Genomic DNA, 11,104 nt, shown 5'->3' on the forward strand with positions numbered 1-11,104 from the left:
TTCCTACCATTTCCTGAATAATTTGCATCTGTTTTTAAAAATATGTTTTGTATGGAGTTATGTTTTGCATGCTATATTCTCCCTTAGAATGTAGATTTTTGAGAAAAGGGACTTTTTGATTTTTTCTTTGTCACCTGCATATCTAACCCGGTTCCTGAAACATAGTAGGTGTTTAATAAATGTTTATTAATTGATTACTCAAAGATATAGGTCACTGCTATCAGGTGACTTGACTTCATAATACTAGGTAAGTTTCTATCACCTTTCTTATCTTAGATGTTGACTCTATTATATCTATCTATTCTTTTTCTCCCAATATAATAGTTATTCTTCTGAACTGACAAGGGAAGAACAAAGCAAAAAATAAAATAAAAAAGAGGTGTCTATTCTCAGTTGTCACTTATTGTTGTCACATTCAGCTCAAATGATGTTGCTATTCTCTTATTATATGTTTAAAATTCTTTCACTTTTCCATTTCCTGGGGGAAAAAAAAAGTCAGGACTACTTTTGCATTTCCAGCAGATTTTTTTTAGCTTTGAAGCCTTCTTCATTTTATTTTTTCAAAAGGTAATACTACATTTCCCCTTACCAAAAAGAAAATAGAGTTGTGTGTGTCAAGTCCTTTTACCTTCTTTTCCATTTTGAACATAGATAATAACCATTGACCACAGCAGAAATGCAGATACTGCCACACAGTGTAGGTCACTACATAATTCTCCCTCATTTTCAGGTTTACTGAAAATCAAATCCTCAGTGGAAAGGAGACAAACTTGCTAGTAGCAAAACCCTGAATGGAGTAATTTTTTGACTTTGGACAAAGGTCACTTTACATCTCAGAAACTCAATATCACTTTCTATCATACGGGCATCAATAATACTGGTGCTACTGACCTCAAAGAGCTCATGTGATGAATATATCCTGCAAACCTTAATAGGTTTATAGAAATGTGAATTACTTTTACTATGGTTGTACATATTAACAGGGTGTAGTAATGACTTTTTGAATAAGATCAGGTACCCCAGGTATTCATCCCTGGTAAAAAAAAAAAAAGCCTTAAAAAGAAAATACAGGGGCAGCTAGGTGGCACAGTGAATAGATCAACGGCCCTGGAGTCGGGAGAACCTGAGTTCAAATCGGCAGACACTTAACACAGAAACTAGTCACGTTACTTTGGGCAAGTCACAGCCCCAGTTGCCATCCAAACAGCAAAAAAGAAAAAAAGAAAAAAAAAAGAAAATACAGCCAAATACTTATTAAACATCCTAGTTTTACTTCCGTTCTGAAAGACAATGACCTATCTTTCAACCAGTCAGATGATTTACAGCAAATACAATAGTACACAGGCATAGTATAAAACAATGAATCATAAAAATACACTACTAGCAAAATCCACAACTTACTCTGATGTGTCCAAGGAGCATAAATGAGTTCAGTGGGAGAATTGTGATTGAAGAACCAAATAATTGAGCAAGACTGCCCACTTACCCTGATTCTCTCCATTGCCACCTTGGTCAAAGAAGGGAACTTCTCTTCCTTTTTCACCCTTTGTATTATATGAAGAAAGGCAGTCTTACAAAACTTCTCATTATAAAATTCAATTTCATGAGGCAAGTGGCTGGTGGAGGATTATGAATAACAAGGAGAAGAAGAACAGAGAAATATATGGGAAAAAGGAGTAATTTTCCTGAGATTGAAAAATAATTCAAAATGCAACCAATGAATAAAACAGATATAGAATTTGAGGGAGGAAGAAATTCTTGGGAGAAAAAAACAAATTTCTGCCTACTGGTTTTCTTAGGGAGGAATGCCACAATGAAATGGAGAATGGAAAACTACAGGATTTTTTTAAAGTATTTTTATTCCCGGCTATTGAAACCAGCTTCTGATTCTTGCTTATTTTCTCTCACCTGAATAATAATATTGGAAACATGTTGCTAAATCAGGTTTTCTGTTTATATGACATTATCATTTCTAGTCAGTGAATTTATTAGGCATGCTCATCCCCTCTCCTGCCCCACCCCTCCTTCTCAACGCAAAAATTTAAGAAAGGATGTCCAAGATTGTCAAAGGTCTCTCGTAGAAATATTATAATTTTCATGTTCTTAAGGAAATTGTGAAAGGTACATGGGGTAACTTTGCATTTGTCTCCTATTTGCTTATCAAGATAAGAAAGTGGCAATGAAAGAAGGGAAGGGCATGGGGAGGGAGGAAGAAAAGGGAAGGAGTGAGTGATCTTTCTCCATCATCCTGGAATCTGATCAGAATCAAAACAAAAGAGGACAATAAATTATAGAGAAACAACAACAGTAACAACAACAATTGTAATCATAACTGGCATTTATATATTACTTAACACGAGAAAAGTGCTTTATATAGTAAGCTCAAGTTAACCCTGTGAGGCAATACAGCAATGTGTCAGTGGAGGAATCTGAAACAAGGTCCTCCAAATTGCACGCCTGTACTCTATCCACCATGCTACAAAAACCTTTAAGCAAAATGTGCCCCTGAAACAGAAATTTGAAGTCCTAGTGAATCAGAGGCTGCCAGTCACATAGGTTACTCAGAAGCTAGAAAGTATGAAAAAACAGTAAAGCAGGTGCTAGGGCCAAGCAAAGAAGGATGTCATCAATAGCATCATTTTGTGGGGTGGTAGTGGTGATGGTGGAGTAAGTAACTCAAGACCTCATTATTATTGTTGTTACTGTTATTAATTGTTATTAAAATTATTATTGTAGTCATGCTTGATGTAGAGTGGAATCAAAGTTTCTTGTAGGTTATAATGTTTATGGAGTAGAAATGGGGGATTAGATTTAGTTAAAAAAAAAAAACATTATCTAGGGTGCCAAATGTCTTTTTACTGCTCTGATCCCTGAAGTTATGTTAATAATTTTAGAGGTAGAAAAGTATCTTTAAGTTTATCTCTTCCAAACCCTTCAATTTACAGATAGGGAAACTAACATTCAGAGTGGTTGTTAATTACCCTACACCTGGTAGGAAGTAAGTCACAAAGTCAAAATTTGAGGAAGTAAGAATAAATGCATGTGGGCATAAGTTCATTTGTACTCTCTGTTTGCATATTTGAATGTGTAAGCATGCATATACATATATACAATGTACATTACATGCCTTTGGATGTATGGATATTTATATTGTGGGGGTGTATATGTATATGTGTATATGTAGTGTGCATATACCCTGTATATGTGCATGCATGTTCATAGTTCTAATGTGCATTGTACTGCATTGTGTGTTTGCAAGTGGACATGGGTACATGAGCATATGGATAGATTTGCACTATGTTTATTGGGCAGTCAGTAAATATGTTTGTGTGTGTATATATATGCATGTATATGTGTGTATACATATACGTGTGCACATATATATATAGACATCCACATATACACACATACATATGTATGTGTCCAGTTTGTATATACTAAAACTATACTTGTACAATATATCTATGTACATGTGAGTACTTGAACATGAATATACATGCAGGTATCTATATGTACTTTGTTTATATGTTCATATTTATATGGGTATATATATGTGAGTATAAGTGTATATTTGTATATACCTACATCATGTGTATACATATATATGTATACACACATGCACATGTGGGTATCTGTAATTATTTTATGCAAATGTGTGTGCATGTGTATTTACAGATATGTGCACATATCTACACTTTTATATGTGTATGAATATAGTGTGATATGTGTACATGTACTTTGGGTAATGTACTTTTTATAATGTATTGTGTATTTATATCTGTGTATGCATCCACTTCATTTGTTTCTGTCTATGAATGTGTGTAAGTACATGTGTGCATGTGTTTATTCTATAATTAATTTAATGTGTGTATATTTGGAGTTGTGTGAATTTTTATATGCCCTGTATACATGCATATGCTCCAATGCTTATGTGTGTTATGTATGTGTTTATGCATATACATATATATCTGTCATACTCTGCATTGTATTTCATAGGTACACACAAAGTCACACACAATCATACTATAATACTTATATGTTATTATGTGCATGAAATGTGTACACACATTTACCCAAGTATATGTATGTGTACCTATGTAGGCATGCATGACAATGAATTGTGTATTTTTGTGTTTCTGTGTGTGCATGTTTTTCATGATTATGCATTAATATACATGGAGATATGTGTAAATCTTTTGCATATACTCTGTATTATATAATATATGCAAATATATATTTTTGTACATTTTTGCATGTTGTGTGGGTATTTTGTGTGCATGTGTACATGTGTATGAGCACTGTGTACATTTGTTTATGAGTGCATGCTTACAGTCTTGTGTGTACATGAGTGTTGATGATACAATTTATATACATGTATATGTATGTATTATGTGCATCTAAATCCTCCCTTTATTGATGCTTGTATGTATTCATGTGAGTGCATTGTGTATTGTCTATGTCTATTGTAATGTGTACATGAGTATGCTTGCATCTGTCCATGAATGTCTATGCTTATTTTATTTGTGTACCTGTATTGTACATATGCACAGGTATGAATTTGTGAGTACATCCATAAGGTGTTTATGTGTATGTATGTATGCACATGTATATCTGTTCACATGTGCACCTACATAAATATGCATCTGTACAATAAATTTATATTGGAAATATATACATAGTAATCATATGTTTATACACTGGTGTATTTTTATGCTTGTTCATGTACATGTATATGTTCAATTATTTATGTGTATATGAATACATTGTACAAAAATTCAGGTGTATTTGCATTTCTATATGTCTTTGAGAACATAAATGCTTATGTGTTTTTGTGCATTCAAATGTAAAGATTTTTGTTTGCACCATTCATTTATGTGTGTACTTATGTATAAGTGTGCATGTGCATGCATGAACATTGTTTACTTCATGTGTATGTGTGAACTCATGAAAAAACCTGAACCCTGAGAAGCTAGTTGACTCCCAAAATAGAACATGAAGAATATTCACTGGCATTTATGAATTGACTTTAAAGTTTGGGAAGCATGTCACACATCTTCTTAGCTCCTTACAACAACACTGTTAGGTGCATATTATATGTGTTATCATTTCTTTTTGTAGATGAGGAAACAGAAGCTTCAAAACATTAAGCAATTTCGCTATGGTCACAGAGCCATTAGGCATCAGGGGTAGAATGTGAACCCAGCTCTTCCTGGAGCCATAACCAATTTAACATCAGTCTCCTCTCAAAGTAAGTCATAGAAAATAAAATGAAAATAGTTTGATGTACTTCAAAGTCCAGAAATCCCTTGACTATTATTTGTTCTTTCCCTAATGGATTTGATTTTAGCCTAGTGCTATTACTGCTTAGAGAAATTCTAATTCTCTTCCTTCCTGGTGGTGGTAAGAGAGATAGAGGCTCAAGAACCTGGTCTGTAGTCATCAACATTTCTATAGCTACCCAGTTATCCATTCACTTCTGACATGACTCAAGACTGAACACTGAAGCCGAACAAAATGGTAGTATAACAATGCGCAAAGGTAGACATATTTAGGAGGCATTTTAGGGTAATAGAGTGCTAAATTTGTAGAGAGAAAGACCTGAGTTCAAGTCTCACTTTTGACATACTAGCAGTGTGACCATAAATGAGTTCATTAATTCACAGCTACATTGTATTAGCAGTAGAGTATCTGGATTAAGATAGTTAGCTCTGGAAAGAGTGAGACATTTACAGCCATGGAAAGCTTTATATTATTGTCAAATGATATGCTTTTGATTATCTGAGTAATTTTGATGTCCTTGTGTTTTTAGAACATAAAATTGACCAAAGAGCAAAAATTACACAAATATGAATTTCATTTTAGTCCTAAAAATTGGTCACAAGTGAATAGAGCACTGGTCCTGGAGGCAGGAGGACCTGAGTTCAAATCCAGACTCAGACACTTACTAGCCGTGTGACCTTGGGCAAGTCACTGAACCCCAATTGCCCTGCCTTCTCCCTCCAAATAACAAAATAAATTATCACACAGCTATTTATTAAATTAACTTTATCTTTGAGCCCAAGTCATTGTCATCTACAACTTTTATCTATCTATATTCATAGTAGACAGATTGCTGGATTAATATAACTGATTTCCTATTAAGACAGTTAAGCGGCACAGTGAATAGAGAGCTGGGCCTGGAATTTGGAAGAGCTGAGTTCAAATATAGTCTCAGATATTTACTAGGTCTGTGACCCTCAGCAAGTTGCCTGCCTCAGTTTTCTGAATTGTAAATGAGAGTAATAGCATTTTTCTCAAAAATTTGCTGTGAGGGTCAAATGAGAAAATATTGGTAAAGTGCTTACCACATTGTTGGTCACATAATAGGGGGTAGATAAATGCTTGCCCCTCTTTCCCATCTTGATCACCTCCATATGATTTCCCAGGCAATATATACTCTGTATCCATTTATTTTTCATCTATTATGTGTGGTTTAACTATTCCCTGGTTAAAGGTAATCCAAATGCTTTGTAGTATTTTGTTACACTAGGCAAAAAGCCAAAAGTCATCCACAGGTAGGCATATTTGGACAATATGTGAGATGTCTCCTTTACACCAGGAACAACCTTAGATCAATGTAGGTATCTATTTTGTACTTTTTTGGCTGTCAATCGCTTAGTTGTTTATTAAACTGTATGTCATCTCAGAATTTTAATTCATGTATAGTAATATCTGTATTTGAGGGGATACTTCAATTCTTCCTTTCATTTAATTGGATCAATTTTTTTAAAAAAATCAACAGATTTTAAAAATAAAAAAATAAATTGAATATTTTTTTGGAGTTTTAGGTCAATTGGGTTACCATGAGAATACATTCTATAACAGAAAATTACACACAAAATTCTAGCTATCATTCTTATCTTGGTACCCTTTCTAAGTAAAAACTCTTAATTCTTTAATTCTATCTTTATTCATAGCCTTCATACCATCTCCTCTCACTAATTTTTTAACTCTTTACAATATAATTTTCAGCTTATCATCCACCTAAACCCGTTCTCTCCAAATTTACTGGTAGTCTCTGAATTGTCAAATCTAATGTCTCTTCTCTATCGTTTCTTTTCTTCTCAGTTGCATTTGGCACTGATGTCCTTCACCTCTTTCTGGATACTCTCTCCTCTCTAGGTTTTAATTCAACTGCTGTTTTGGTCTCTTTTTACTTTTATAACTGCTGTAAATCTTATTGGCATGATAATTATGGCATGTTCACTCACCTTGGTGTGCCCCGAGGATATTTTAGACATTCTCCTCTCTCACTACATTCTCTTACCTGGTGACTTCATTGGATTCCAAAGTAGGATTTTTTGCTATTTTTTCTTGATTGAGGTTTAACCGGTCAAGTATCTTTGATTGAGTCTTGCCTTTGATTGAATCAAGATCCTTTGATTGAAACAAGAACCTTTGATTGAATCAAGAATCTTTTATTGGAAATAGCATATATTGTATTGCTTGGAAGGAGAGGATAGAGTTGAGGGAGGAACAGAGCTGAGAGAGAGAAATGAGTATTAGTTGGCTAGTGGAACTTACTTGTGTGGAGGTCTAACAGAAAGAATGTTTGTGATATTCGTGCCATGTCTGTTGATCTGTATTAATTCCTCAGATAGAAGCCCTGAATGTTGGTCTGAGTTGATTTTTCAGATGGAAGTCCTGTCTGTTGTTCTGTGTCAATTTTTCAGACAGAATTCCTACCCATTGTTCTGTGTTAGTTGCTCAGACGGAAGCCCTGTCTATTTGTCTTAATAGCGAATTGAGCTGTTAATACAGAGGCTCTGGACTATGGAGGTGAATTGAGATGGTGGTATTGGTAGTATGTGTTGGTGCCCTGTTAAGCTTTGTTTCCTAGAAAAAGAAATTGTGAGCAGGAACCCCTGTATCCTGCTGTTGGACAGGAGAAGGAAGAGTTTGGAGTAGAGCAGTATCTGTGAGGTGAGATATGGAGCAGCAGCTGGGAGCTACCTACATGTAATCCAGGCAAGATTTGGGAGTGGTCAGTCCCCAGAGGAAGAACAATGGGGTTTGGCAGTCAGCTTTGAGTCAAGATGAGAGAGGACTTTACGTGGACACTGTGTATTTATTGAGGATTTGTGACTTACTGTGATCTAGGGGTAGATAGTGTTTGTATTTTCTGCTACTCCTTAAGGATGATATGTTGTGCTTATCATACAAACACACATATGTATGTGTATGTGTGTATATGTATGTGTATATATATGTACTTATATATTAGATGATGTGTTTTGCTTAAGGATGTTACTATGAATGTTATGCTTTATTGAAAAATGTTTAGTTTAATTCTGAATAAATGAAGATTTCATTATACTATGCACATACACCCTTAAAATAATTCATAACAGCAGTCCGTATGTGTACTACCATGTTTGGGGTTACAATTCCATAGATGGATGTCTCTATCCAGAGCTCCAATCCCACATCTCCAGTTACCTGTTAGACACCTTGTACTAGATTTCCTTCAATCATTTCAAACTCAACATGTTCAAAATGGAACTAATCTTCCCTTCTCCATCCCCAATATACTCCTCTTCTGAACTTCCGTATTACTGTGGAGGAAATCAACATCAACTTGGTCACCTAGATTTGCAATCTTATTATCAATCTCAAATCCTTATTGACATTCACAAATACTTCCATAAATTGTGATATTTTGTTCTTTTTATCTGCACAACTTATCTTGCACCTATATTCTCTCTACTTACATGGCCATTACATTTGTTCAAATCTCTGGCACAGATGATTTCAATACCCTTCTAATTCATATTCCTGCCTTATTAAAGTCTCTCTTCCCCACAAGCTTTTCTCCTTATGAATACCAAAGAAATGTCCCTAATCCCCATACTTAGCTTTAGTATTAGTTATCTTCCATATTAGGAAAAGTACTCCCACCCACATCTGCAACTTGTATGATATCTGATTTCCTTTAAAACAATTCAAAAACATTTAAATTATACCTTTTTTCTGATTCTTCCCAAGTATTATGGAATTTCTCCTAAAAATCAGATTCACATCAATTTTGTATTCATCTCTAATGACTGTTGTTTCAGTAATGATAAGATTGAAGGAAAAGAATGCTTTAGTGTTACCTCATTATCCACACACATTGGACAGGACCTGACACTAAGAAGACATTTTAGAAATGTATATTGATTGATTGACCACTGCTATCAATGTAGATAAGTCATTCTCAAATAGATTTTTTAACTATTAGGAAGTAGGAGTATGGATGGAACTTTCTGCAGTCCTCTTAGTAGTCAGGGTCATTATCAACTTTCATCAAAATCCTAGGTAGTTTTCCCTGAACTCATAGAGTAAATATGGGCATTCTTTCAAAAGTATCTTTTTTATTCTGGAATTTATTGTTTTCTTTTTTAAATTAATTTTTTATTTATTTTTAGTTTACATCATTCATTTCCACAAGATTTTGATTTACAAATTTTCTCCCCATCTTTACCCTACTCACTACCCCCAAACAGCACTCTTATTGTACACCACCTCCCCCAATCTTTTCTCTCCTATATCCTCCTCCATACCTTCTCTGACTTTCCAGTAGGGCAAGATGGATCTCCATAATCCAGTGCCTGTTTAATTTGTTTCTCAGTTGCATGTAAATAATAATAATGATAATAATTTTTTAGAATTTGTTTTTACAACTTTGAATTTCAGATACTTTTACTTTCTCCCTTGTCACCCACCCTTACTTGGAAGATAAGCAATTCAATATAGTTTGTGGATGTGTAGTTATGCAAAACATTTTCATAGTGGATATATTGTGAAAGACTGACTATGTTTCACTCCATCCTATCCCACCCCAGACTTGTTCTATTCTCTACTTTGACCCTGTCGCTTTTCAAAAGTGGGTGCTTCTAACTACCCTCCCCCCTAAACTACCCTCCCCTCCATCATGCCCCCTCTCATCCCCTTCTCCCCTACTCTCCTGTAGGGCAAGATACCCAATTTACTGTGTATGTCATTCCTTCCCTAAGCCAAATTCAATGAGAATAAGTTTGACCCATTCCTTTTTGTCTTCCTGTTCTTCCCCTCCATTGTAACAGTTTTCCCTTGCCTCTTCTATATGAGATAATTTATCCCATTCTATCTCTCCCCATCTCCTCTCATTGTATTCCTCTCTCACTTCTCAATTTCACCATTAAATAACATCCCTTCCTTTTCAATTGATCCTGTGCCCTCTGTCTATGTATGTCTGTACACATATATACATACACTCACATATGTATTCATACACATATACTCTCCTATATATATGGATGTATACATACATACATATGTATATATATACACATATATACATATATATACACATATATACATATATATATATAACATACACACATTTATATTCCCTTAAACTATCGTTATACTGATAAAAGTTTCAAAAGTTAAAATTATTGCTTTTCCATGTAGGCATGTAAATAGTTCAACTTTGACAAGTTACTTATGATTTCTTTTCACCATTTATCTTCTCATGCTCTTCTTGCTTCTTGTATTTGAATGTCAGATTTTCTATTCAGCTCTGGTTTTTTCACCAAGAATGATTGAAATTCCTCTATTTCATTGAATAACCATATTTTCCCCTGAAATATGATGCTCAGTTTTACTCGGTAGGTGATTCTTGGTTTTAATCCTAGCTCCTTTGACCTATGGAATATCATATTCCAAGACCTTTCAGTCCCTTAATGTAGAAGCTGCTATATCCTGTATTATCCTAATTGTGTTTCCACAATATTCAAATTATTTCTTCTTGGCTGCTTGTAATATTTTCTCCTTGATCTGGGAATGCTAAAACCTGGCTATAATATTCCAAGGAGTTTACTTTTGGGGATCTTTTACCAGAGCAGATTGGTGAATTCTTTCAATTTCTATTTTGCCCTCTGCTTCTGAAATGTCAGGACAATTTTTCTTGAGAATTTATTATTATTTTTTTTGCTTTTTTTTTGGAGGGCAATTGGGGTTAAGTAACTTGTCCAAGGTTACTTAGCGCACGCGTTTGTGTGTGTGTGTGTGTGTGTGTGTGTGTGTGTGTGTGTGTGTGTGT

The sequence above is a fragment of the Petaurus breviceps genome, unplaced genomic scaffold (genome assembly GCF_028583685.1).
Source record: "Petaurus breviceps papuanus isolate PSGF00001 unplaced genomic scaffold, PetGlider_PUasm1.0 90845, whole genome shotgun sequence".
Lineage (NCBI taxonomy): Eukaryota > Metazoa > Chordata > Mammalia > Diprotodontia > Petauridae > Petaurus > Petaurus breviceps.